General features: G+C 40.5%; 1 protein-coding gene across 1 annotated transcript in view; it reads left to right on the top strand.

The window, feature by feature from the left end:
- Positions 1–12,304, top strand: part of tanc2b (tetratricopeptide repeat, ankyrin repeat and coiled-coil containing 2b) — a 97,033-nt gene that overhangs the window by 40,193 nt on the left and 44,536 nt on the right. The gene's annotated exons all lie outside the window — the stretch shown is intronic.

The following is a 12,304-nucleotide window of genomic DNA, read 5'->3' as shown; positions in this document are numbered from 1 at the left end:
TGCTGCGTTTGCTCCGTACGTTACTGTGAGATTCAGTGCTGTGAGCTGTAGGCTTTGCTGTTAGACCTGAATGATATCCGTCCAAAATCCTCCACGTCTCTTGTCCATATCGGCAGATCTGTTCTGCTAACTCATGTGAAGCTAATGCTAGCTGTGTGGGGGGATTAAGCTAAACCGTAATTGACTCCCTTCCACGGTTGTTTTTACTGGCTGGACTGTGAAGATTTGCAGTGGCGTGTTGGGCTAATGGTTGGCGGGTGGAACGGTGTGGAAACTAGACATTAAAAATCCAGTATAGATGACAAGCTTTGTTTCGTCAACAGCAAATGAACTCAGCTGATAGCAGCACGCCGTTCTGTCTAATGGGCTCACATCAGGCAGTTTCCACTGAGATGTGGGAACGGCGTGCTCCGCTAGAAGACCCTTGTAATAAATGTGAGTGCGGTTTGAAAAGGCTGCCCTGCAGAATGAATAAATAAGAATGCAGGACAAATAACACAAACACAAATCTAAGGGGGGCTCAGTGCTCCATCCAGCGGTGCTACCAGGACACGGTGCTGCATTTAACAGAGGAGCAGCAGAAACAGTGCTAAAGAGCAGTTAGTGTGCAGCAGAAGATAAACTATACACACTTTACAGAAAGCTCATCCACAATATACCGCGACTTTACAACTAGATATCAGCCTATATGTCACATAAAAAAAATCATAAATCAGCTATATAAAAACTGTACATCAGCCTATATTGAATACAAAAACCATCATATATCAGCCTATATCACATACAATAACCATATATCAATCTATATTATAACCATATTTCAGTCTGTATCACATAGAAAACCATGTAGCAGCCTATATCACATACAATAACCATATATGAGTATATATCATAAAAATAACCATATATCGCTCATTATCACACACAGTAACCATGTATCAGCCAATATCACGGAAAATCTAACTATATATCGCTCTTTATCACGTGCAATAACCATGTTTCAGCCTATATCAAATTATTATCATAAAGTGCTGTCAATTTGGTTCCGACTCCTGGCGGTGAAATGTTCCTCCAGAATATCCATATATTGGCCTATATCACATACAGTAATCATATATCGGCCTAAATCACATACAATAATCATATATTGGTCTATATTACATACATAACCATATATCGGCCTATATCACATACAATAACCATATATCGGCCTAAATCACATACAGTAATCATATATCGGCCTATATCACATACAGTAATCATATATCAGTCTACATCACATACAGTAATCATATATCGGCCTAAATCACATACAATAGTCATATATCGGCCTATGTTACATACAATAATCATATATCGACCTATATCACATACAATAACCATATATTGGCCTATATTACATACAATAATCATATATCGGCCTATATCACATACAGTAATCATATATCAGTCTACATCACATACAGTAATCATATATATGTCAGCTGAGGTTTGATGTCTGAAGTTTGCTTCTGTAGTTTTGTACTGGAACTATGAGGCTAATATAGCTAACAAGTACTGACTCATGCAGTAGACATCGGCACCATCTGAGTGAAAAGGAGCTACGAATACTGACTGACAGGCTGCTCAAACCACACTGTTTGTTAGTTTTGGTTTGGTAGATCTTGCTACCGTGTAAATCACTAGCTTATAGGCTACTGTGAGTGTAGCTTCCCTAATAGCAAGAGAGTATTGGGCCACTGTTGGCCCACTGATGGCAAAGCTGGCGGGCCACTGGCATTCTGCTCAGCGCTTTCCATGCGGCCCACCGATGTTTAAGCAGAGTATTAGAGAAAATTCCACTAATCATCACTCGTTTTCCACTCACAGTCCAATTTACTGATTTTTCCTTCCTTCATTTCTTTAGTCATACTTTGTAAATTAGTAAATAGTTTTTATCCAGCTCAGCGTCAGCAACAACACTTTCTATAGAATCATTTTATATCAGGCCTAGTTATTATTTTTTTCTCTCTCAGTTGTTTGTAATATTTGTCTTAGTTTATTTTCTAAAGCAAAAGTCTGTGTGCATTTAAAATCTGATTGAAGAGATTAAATACTAGGTAGAGCTTGTATGCAGGACTTTAATCTGGGTGCTCTGAGGGGGACGGATCTTGACCTCTCCAACATGGCGGACGCGCAGACCTATCGCCTCAGATAGAGAACAACAGGCAACGCGGCATCTAGATATGTTTATCTATGACATATAACAGTATGTCATACAGTGGCATTACCCGTTAGCTACATGAGCCTCATAGCTCCAGTGCTAAAACTAAAGGAGCAAACTTCAGACACCAAACGTGTCTTGGCTGATCAACTACATTTGGGATAAGGGGGAAATTGTCTTGCGTTTAAAAGCACACATTCACCATTAAATGGCATTCAGTTGAATTCTAATGACAACACAGCACAGATAATTGTGTACGTGTGCGTTTGAGTGTTCATAACAGCAGACAAGAGGCGTCTAAGAGCGGCAATCACAGCTAGCGTCCAGCATCCGCCCTCACTAGAGTAAAGACTGAAGCATGCTGGGGAAAAAAGTCACTTATGTAATGCAGTCTTCTCTCTGATTGGGTTATTGTGTGGGCAATCAGTTATATTTGCAAGAAGCTCGCGTTCTGAGTGCGTCTTTCAGCGATTTAGATGTGATTTGGCTCTCTAAGGGGGGGAAAAGCCTCTCAAACAGGCGAGTGATATTAGAGATGATCTGTCAGGGAGAATAACAGCAGTGTTTTTATGCTCGATAGGCGAGAAGTGGTGCATGTGAATGGGAGAACGGGCTAAAACGGCTGCTAATATTACCATTGTCATTAATCCGACAATGATTATCTCCAGAGATTGTTGACAGAATGTCCATTTAGACATGAGAACATGAGATTGCAGGGCTGTAATTGGCTTCCCTTTTGAAGTGCTGATAAAATGAATAGTGATGTTGGCGCGTTCCACAGAAACGATAATAGTTTGGCGAAATTTCAAAATTTCAGTTTTTCTCTTAGTCCAAATGTGGTCAGTCAACAGAGACATATTTGGCATCCAGAAGTTGCTTTTGTAGTTTTGCAGTAAAAAGTGCAGACAAATTAGGTTATGTGCTACTACTGCTGTTTTATTTTATTTTTCTACCCAATTTTATTCAATCTGCTAGCCCAATTCCCATCTACTAACTGGCTTCACCCCAGCCATGGATGGGGGAGGCTAGCATGTGCTTTATCCGAGACATATTAAGCTAAACCACATCTTTTCAAACCGCTGCTTACGCAACACAGAGCTCAACACGCTTGGAGGAGCACACTAACCTCTAATTATGTTACGTGTGCTTACAGACGCCAAACTATTTCTTTAATATTTGGAACTATCTCAAAAATTGTGCATTAATTAACAGCACACTTTGGTCTTATATGTGTTAACACATTTCTTGAGAAACGTGTTGTAGAGCGCCGCTCTAGAGAAACTTACCGAGTCAGATTTGTTTACAGAGGTGGTGATGGGAACCAGGCGTCGTATTACAGAAACTTCCTATCTTTAGTCTTAAGGGAAGATCTGACAGGTCAAGATAAGATTTTTCACAAATTCATATTACAGAAGCAAATCCAAACTTTGGAATTACATCTTGTAGCATCTTATCTCAAGTTCGGAAATCCTGAACTAGTCAATCGAGGTTGATGATTGTTATGTCTGTTAGCAAGCAAGCAACAAGAACATACAAGAACCAAATAATGTTAATTACATTTGCAAAATAAAGTTGATAATGGAAATTTTATTAATGAAAAAACGATGAAAACAAAGGTCGACAAAAGTGCAATGAGCTGTAAGTTTTACAGAGTTATAATGTTGACTGTTGCTGCTCTCCAGTTTCAGTTTCCACTGCTCAAGGCTTTAACCACCAGGGTGAGCTGCACTAATGCAATTCCTCCTAAAACTCAGCTCTGTCTCCTCATTATTCACAGCCGTCCCTGCAGCCTGTTATTTGTCTAGTTTTCATGAACATTATGGAGGGAATGGTGTCTGCAGTGTCCACGATTTTTGAACAGCACAGTGAGGTAAACATCACTCTCACACTGCAATTTTGCCTTATAAATAAATGTGCCGTCATTGTGCCAGTTACAGTGAACTTGTGCTGTCTGTCACAGTTGCCTAAACACAACAGCATTCTCTCATTCAACTAATGCTAGAAATGGAAGGTTGAACAGAAGTTAGGACACTGTTGAGGTTTATACTAAAGTCAGGACAGTATTTAGGAGATTTAGGCCCAGTCCCATTCACCCCTCGCCTCTACCACTCAGCTCTACCCCTCCGTTTTGCGTGTTAACGTCTAGGTGTAGGGTGTCCTGATTCTTGTTGAGATAGAGGGGTAGGGTGAAGTGTTGGGACTACATGACCCTCCAAACAGAAGTTTTTCAGAGACTCCAAACAGAGAGTTATGAGAAAAAAGGAAAATTGGTGAGATGGCTGAACAAGAGACCAAAGAAACCCACAAATGTGAGAATTTTCTCTATTAAAAAAAATGATAATCATTGTATTTTCTTAGTTTTAGTATTGTTTCAGTGTATTTTGGTCCTTCTCATCATAACAATCATAAAAAATATCTAGTAGTGCTGATGTCTCGATAGCTAGCTAATTTTCCCGTTCCACCTTAAATGGTGCAACATTAACATTCTGGTGCCTCAAGGGTCAGAACTGATTCATATCACTGAAGAATTAGGGGTGGGTGATAATAAATAATTGCCCCCCTCTTTGAAGATCATATGATGCCCTAAATGTAACTAAAGCCCAGCAGTGAGGAGCTGAACTTTACCCTCCTCTGCTGTCACTGCAGACTGGCAGGGTCACCTACAGAGCAGCGCTGGTAGCTGAAGTGATGCTCTTTTGCTGACTGAACAGATCCGATTTCGGAGTTAAGATGTTTCTGTAATAGCCCCAGACGTCCACCTCTAAAAGCTCCCTCACAGAAAGTTATTACATGAAATGGTTATGAATTCACTGCCTGATGACTGAGACATTGTGTTATGATGGTTTAAAGAGGGCTTTGGCCATAAAACCCATTCATGGTGGAGGGATACATGCATAAAATAGTCCCCAAAAACTTTCCACTATTTCCCATCATCAACATTCCATATAAACTCAGAAGACTCGTGTAGGTTCACTGGTGGTTCTGGATAGTAAATAAAATGTCTATATTTATACTGTAGTCATGGCGACCCCTGAATTATGTAGAAGCTCTGAAAAATCTGTGGAATTCCTCTCTAAAGACGGATGTTTTACGAGTGCAGGATGAATGGTATTTTAGAATTGAGCTTCCAGAGCTGTAATTGGGCTCCAGTATGCTGTGTTGACCATGAATGTCTGTGTAGAAGCGGCACTGATTGTAAAGGGAAACACATATCATGGCGTTCCTCTCAGATCCGTCGCCCAGATCACTGTCCTCTGCAATGGGAGTCTGGATGCAGGAGCCCGAGGGGGCTCAGGACACAGGTCGATGTGGGCTGAGTCACTAAACTGCCTGTTGGTGGAGCTTCAAAAGGAATTTAGGATCTGAGGAGGAAGGGGCACAAAGAGCCATTAGCACAGACGAGAAGATGAACAGAGAGACAGAGAGTGACAGAGGAGGAGAATAATGATGAAGGGCGAGAGTGACTGAGGACGAGAAAGATGAGGAAGGGAGAGAGAGAAAAGAGCTGAGGAAGATGAGGAAGAGTGAGAGGGAGACAATGAGGAGGAAGCAGAGGAAGATGATGAAGGGCGAGAGATAAAAAGGGATGGCTGAGGAAGAGAATAATGATAAAGGACGAGAGTAACTAAGGCAGATGATGAAGGGTGAGACAAAAGAGGATGGCTGAGGAAGACTGAGAGAGTGACTGTCCTCAGGAAGGGCATGTAAGAGAGGAAGAGGAAGATGAGGCAGGGCATGAGGGAGAGAGAGAGAGAACGAGGAGGAGGAAGACAAAGGGCAAGACAAAAGCTGAGGAAGAGGAAGATGAAAGGATGAGGAAGAGGAAGATAATAGAGAGAGAGAGGAAGAGGAAAATAAGGGAAAGGTGAGAGAGAGAATGAGATAGTGGCTGAGGAAGAGAGGAAGTTGAGGAAGGGAAAGAGAGAGAGAGGTTGAGGAAGAAGAAGAGTAAGAGAGAGGAAGATAGGGAAAGGTGAGAGAGAGAGAGAGAGAGAGAGAACGAGAGATAGAGTAGCTGAAGAAGAGAAGACCTTGAGGAAGGGCAAGAGAGAGAGAGTCTAAGGAAGAGAAAGATGAGAAAGAATGAAAGAGTGGCTGAGGAAGGGCAAGAGCGAGGCTGGGAAACAGGAAGAACGAGAGAGAGAGGGGCGGAGGAAGATAAGGAAAGGGTGAGAGAAAGAACGAGAGAGAGAGTGACGAAGAGAGGAAGATGATGAGGGGCAAGTGGAGTCTATTCTTCCATCTACCCATGCACTGTTTCTTGCTACACAACCCAAAGCACAATAGATCCACCTCACAGTTGACACGACGTTCCTTTCATCAAATGCTGCTCCTTTTTTCTCCATAGATACCTTTAGTGATTGTGTTTTTCACTTCATCCATCCACAGCATTTGTTTCTAAAATGCTGTAGGCTGATGTAAATGATGTTTTGCACCCTTCTGACATCAGACTGCTGTATCAGCTAAATCCTCCTGCAGGTCCTTTGCTGTCATGTGGGGGTTTTGCTTTGCCTTTCTGGCAGCATACAAGCAGCTCTATCTGAGAGTTCCTGATCTACCCCAGTTCCCCTTAATTACCATTTCTTACTGACATTTCAGACAGTGGGAATTGTGAAATGGAAGTGCTTTGACATCTTTTTATAGCCTTCACTTGCTTTGGGGCATAAATTACCTTCATTCTCAGCCAGCTGCTTAGAGGAGCTCATTGTTGAGCACAAAGTTTGAAGAGTCAGAGTTGATTACTGTCTCATTAAGGCTTGGGTTTCACTACACGACTTTTAAAGTCTTAAAAGATTATAACAGACTGGGCATCTCACTCTATCAGACTGGTTTTTCTAGATTTCTTTGGGCGACTGAAATATTGGGGATCCACACTACTCAACTTTCAAACTGTTGCTGAACTGAACGAAACTCACTGAACGTGCACAAGAACTAGTGCGAACTCTTGCGTTCTCCACTTACTAGGAGATGCAAATAAACAAAGGTAGAGCGGCTAGCCGCTGCTGCTGTTTTCTCTGCCGTTTGCGCCGACACAGTAAAGAAACAGCAGGTAAACATGTTTAAGTGAGAGTCAGGGATTTAAAATGTGATCAGTTGGTATTTTCAGAGTTTTAAATGTATATAGACTCGATTGTGCCTTAAACTCAGCTCATTAAAAAGCTTCGCTCCACACATGAGAGACTTTTCACCATTTTTCTTTGTTTACTTGCTGTATTTTCTTCTTTTTCACTCTCGGTTTTCATCGGCTGTTGCAGGAATTGGTTCAGATCGAGTCGTTGACCAGTTTACACTAGATTACACTCAGAGTCGGGTCGAAAAAAAGCAAACGTGTTTGATAAACTCTGATTGGTCTGAAACGCGATCGGGAGGCAGTAAATCTGAGTCTGCGCCCCTCAAACACTGTCGACTCTGACTGACCCAAAGATCTGCAGACTAGAGCCGACCAGCTCAGACTCGGCCAGACTGAGAATCAGGGCTAAAATCGGGGTAAAAGTCGTGTAGTGTAACCCAGGCTTTAACTAACTGTTCCTAATGACAGTTCTCGACCTGCCTAGCCAGTCCTAACGAGTCAATTAAGGCCTAACGAGTAAATTAAGTTCTGTAGCACATGCTACATTTCACCACATTATGAACTTCAATTCCCAAGATTCCCCAGTTTGTTATGTGACTCCGCCAACCAATCAGCACATCCAAGTCACCTGAATACTGATAGCTTTCACCTGTTTACCTGTGTATATATGCCTGTCTGTTTCATTGCCTCTTTGCGAAGTTTTGCCTCTGTCTCGTCAGTGCGTACCAAGCCTTTCTCCGTTATACTGTTATGACCTTGTTTCGTTTCTCGTTGTCGTTTTTCAGATTTACCCCTTTGGATCTGTTTACCTGTTTATTTGTTGTTGTTCTGGTTTTGACCCTCGCTTGTGTATCTGCTTTGATTTTTGCCTTATCCCAAGTCTCGTGTGTTGCTGCTCTTGTTTTTGACCTGGTCTGGTCTAAACCCTGGTTAATCCTCCTTTTATTAAACCCTGTGGTTTATTTTATATCCGCGAGTGTCTGGTTAGTCAACCCAGCGTTACACTACAACTACTGTTTTTTCTGTTTTTTAAATTAATCACATGTAAAACAAATGTGTTTTAAATTGCTGCAAAAATCAACAAAATATGTAATGTAGGTTTTTGCATGCAATTATACTTAAACCAGTTAGCATGGTGAAAATGGCATACCTTTCAAATTTTAAATAGATTTGCAACGTGGTTATCTATAAAAAACAGAACGATTTTGTGCCAAATTATTGCTTTAAGTGCCGATGGATAAAGCGAAATAATTCAATTAGTCTAAGTATTAAAGCAGCAATTGCGCTGATGAGGTCTGTAAGCCTGGGTACTTTTAGAAGAAGATAAGTCTTTGTGCTTTTATTTAATATTGAATATTAAGGTCAGGACAGCTCACAGTGTTTCATTTAAGTGACTTTATAATACACACCGTTTTCTGCAGACGCACAAGAACGCACAAGCCCTCCCAGTCTGACTTTAGAGGAACGTGTACCTGTCGCGCCGTTCCACCAGCGTCCCACGCACCGGCACAGAACCAGCTTTGCAGATTTATTTTAAAGTTTGTTGTGTCTGTTTTCACTATCACAGGATACAAAGCCTTCCTGCTGTTTATGTCAGAAAAGTGAGGTGAGCTGAGGTTCTGTCGTGGCTGAAAGACCGTGGAAGGTCACACTGTGTATGTTCTGACTGTAGAGTTCTTCCGTAGAGTTCTAATGACACACACAAGCTCACTGACGCGATATGCGTACACACTGTGAGCAGCGCTACTCAGAGACCCCTGAGAGAACGCTGCTGAGGCTGTGTTGTCGCTGTGTGCTGCATTGCAGATATGAGAGAGGCTGATCTGAGCTTTCTTATAAAGCATAGAACCTTATTAAGCGCACTGAAACGTTCTCCAATAGATCTGCCTCAGGCACACCCACAAATCACAAAATTTGTTGGCAGTCATTGTTTGTGGTTACGTTATTGGTTATTAGTTACACTGCTGGTTGTTAGTTGTTAGAGACGGTATTGGTTACACCAGTGGTTCCGCACCCTGGTCCTGGAGAGCAGTTAGGGGTTAGGTGTCTTGCTCAAGGGCACTTCAGTCACGTACTGTCGGCTCAGGGTATCGAACCAGCGACCTTCCGGTTACAAGGCTGGTTTCCTAACTTCCAGCCCACGAATGCCTCCATATTCCTTAGTAGTTATACTGTTGGATATTAGTTACGCTGAGTGTGTTTACATGCATTCACTAATTCAATCATAATCGGATTTCTGCAGTTATCTGATTATTCAAATGGCCATGTATAAATCCGATTCAGAAATCCGATAAAGAGGCTGGATTTTCTGGAAAGCAGAAATCCGACTCACGTAAACCCGGTGTTTCCCCATCATCTGATTACTCAAGTGCATATAAATGCACTGACCAGATTACTGACAAAAATCTGATTTTCTGCAGTTATCAGATTATTAAATGCATGTAAACGCACTCAGTGTTACACCGTTTATTGTTGGTTATACCATTGGTTGATAGTTACGCTATCAGACAGCACTGATTTCATGATTTGTTGTTTGTTATGCTATAACCACACCACTGGTTATTAACCACACCACTGGTTATTTATCACACCACTGGTTATTTTGTTACACTATTAGTTGTTTTGTTACCCCATTGGTTATCACTGGTTGTTGCACTATTGATTATTAGTCACAGTATTGGTTATACCATTGGTTATTAGTTACACTATTGAGCTATCAGTTACAGCATTGGTTACAGAATGGCTCTTAGTTACCTATTTTTATGTGATATAGGCTAATACAGCGTTACTGTATGTGATGTAGGCTGATATATGATTGTATGGTTATTGTATACAATATAGGCTGATGCACAGTTTTTATATAGTATATACACTGATATACATTGTTAATTACAACATTCGTTATTGGTTACATTATTGTTAGTTTCACCGTTTGTTATTAGCTACATCACTGATTGTTAGTTAGACTGTTTATTATTAGTTACATCACTGATTGTTAGTTAGACTGTTTATTATTAGTTACATCATTGATTGTTAGTTATGCCTTTCTTTATTAGTTACATCACTGATTATTAGTTACACCATTCGTTATTAGTTATTTTATTGATTGTTAGTTACTCTGTTTATTATTAGCTACATTCTTGATAGTTACACTGTTCCTTATAGGTTGCATCACTAATTGTTAGTTAGACTGTTTATTGTTAGTTACATCATTGATTGTTAGTTACATCGTCCGTTATTAGTTACATCACTCATTATTAGTTACACCATTCGTTATTAGTTATTTTATTGATTGTTAGTTATGCCATTCTTTATTGGTTACCTCACTGTTTAGTAGTTACACCGTTCTTTATTAATTACATTACTGATTGTTAGTTACGTTGTTGTTTACTAGTAACATCATCGTTTATCACTGTTCATTGGTTACAACACTGATTGTTAGTCACACTGTTAGTTGTTTTGTTACACCATTAATCATGTTTACAGCAGCATAGTCGCGCTTCTATCTTGAACAGCAGATCATGGCACACCCTTCTTCCTGTCAGCCTCTCCACTCTGCATTCTCAGCTGCTGCTCTCTTTTTTGCAGAGCTTGTAAGCCACAGCGCACACACACACACACACACACACACACACACACACACACACACACACACACACAGATGCATGCTCATGCCAGCCTGAAGTCTCTGTTAAGCTAATGGTTCATTGAGAAATTCACGCATCAATATATAAGATTTAACCAACATCAGACAGTGCAAGTGTGTCACCAGCTCCACAGAGACACTAAGATACCAGATTACTAAAGAAATATTACTAGATCAGGACATTTTGCCCGAGAGAGGGCCATTACACTGAGGTCAAGAGACGTGGAGTGTGACGTTGTGTTCTGCATGCATGGATAATGCTCTCACTGCAGTGAGCAGAAGGTTGGATTTGGTGCTGTTAGGAGTCACAGTGTATTCAGTGTAGAACATCTGCACTGATTCCTTCCTCTCGCCCACCTGGGACTTGCTTTTACCTTTCTGAGGAACTGAAGATGCCTCGATCAACAGCTCATTCTGCAAATGACTGCCTAGTCTGGATTATACGAGGTTATGAATATTGGTAGCGTTTCATTTCACTGAACAGTAAATATGTAGTATTTGTTTGAAAGTGTGCAAATATAAAGTAAGACTTTCTAAGTAAAAGTACATTTATTTCCATATATAGCATGTTTTAGCATTACTTTTATGGCTGGTAGGAATAAATATAGCATGTTATTACTTTTCACTAAACCATGTTAGTTGTGTTGTGTTTTCATGTACTTATGTGCCTCAATAATGTTTGTATTCTAGTTAATTACTATTTTAATAGTACTGGCACATTTATAGACCAACTGGCACATTTATAGACCAACCTGAAAAGTGTTACTTTGAATCTGCACTTCTCATCCACTTTATTAATAACTCTAATGCTGTACTCACCTTCCACTTTATTAGAAACACCCACCTTGTGCCTCCACTCACTTGCCACTTTATTAGAAACACCCACCTTGTGCTTCCACTCACTGGCCACTTTATTAGAAACACCCACCTTGTGCTTCAACTAACAGGCCACTTTATAGGAAACACTCACCTTGTGCTTCCACTTACTGGCCGCTTTATTTGCCCCACCTTGACTTGCTGGGGTTTTTTACACAGCATCGCTGCTAGATGGGTGGTGGTCAGCAACTGACCACTGATGGACTACAGGATGTAAGTTATATAAAATAACACATGCTCTACAGAGAGCACACTTAACTACAGTTTTTTCTGCACATTTTAGTGCACAATTTTTGTTTATTTGCTAAGCTTGATATATTGGAAAAATATAAAATCTGACATAACTTTTGCACAGACCACATTTCATGTTTATTTTCCCCCACAATATGTTAATTTCAGTAAACATTCATTGTGTATTAAAATGTGCAGAAGTGTGTTCTCTGTAGAGGGAGTGTTAACAAATTTTCACCTAAAAAGTTAACGACAACATAGAATTTGAGCAGGAATT

Source organism: Colossoma macropomum, unplaced genomic scaffold, assembly GCF_904425465.1.
Source record: "Colossoma macropomum unplaced genomic scaffold, Colossoma_macropomum, whole genome shotgun sequence".
Lineage (NCBI taxonomy): Eukaryota > Metazoa > Chordata > Actinopteri > Characiformes > Serrasalmidae > Colossoma > Colossoma macropomum.
Note: the sequence above shows the minus strand (reverse complement) of the source record. Positions and strands in the feature narration are given on the sequence as shown.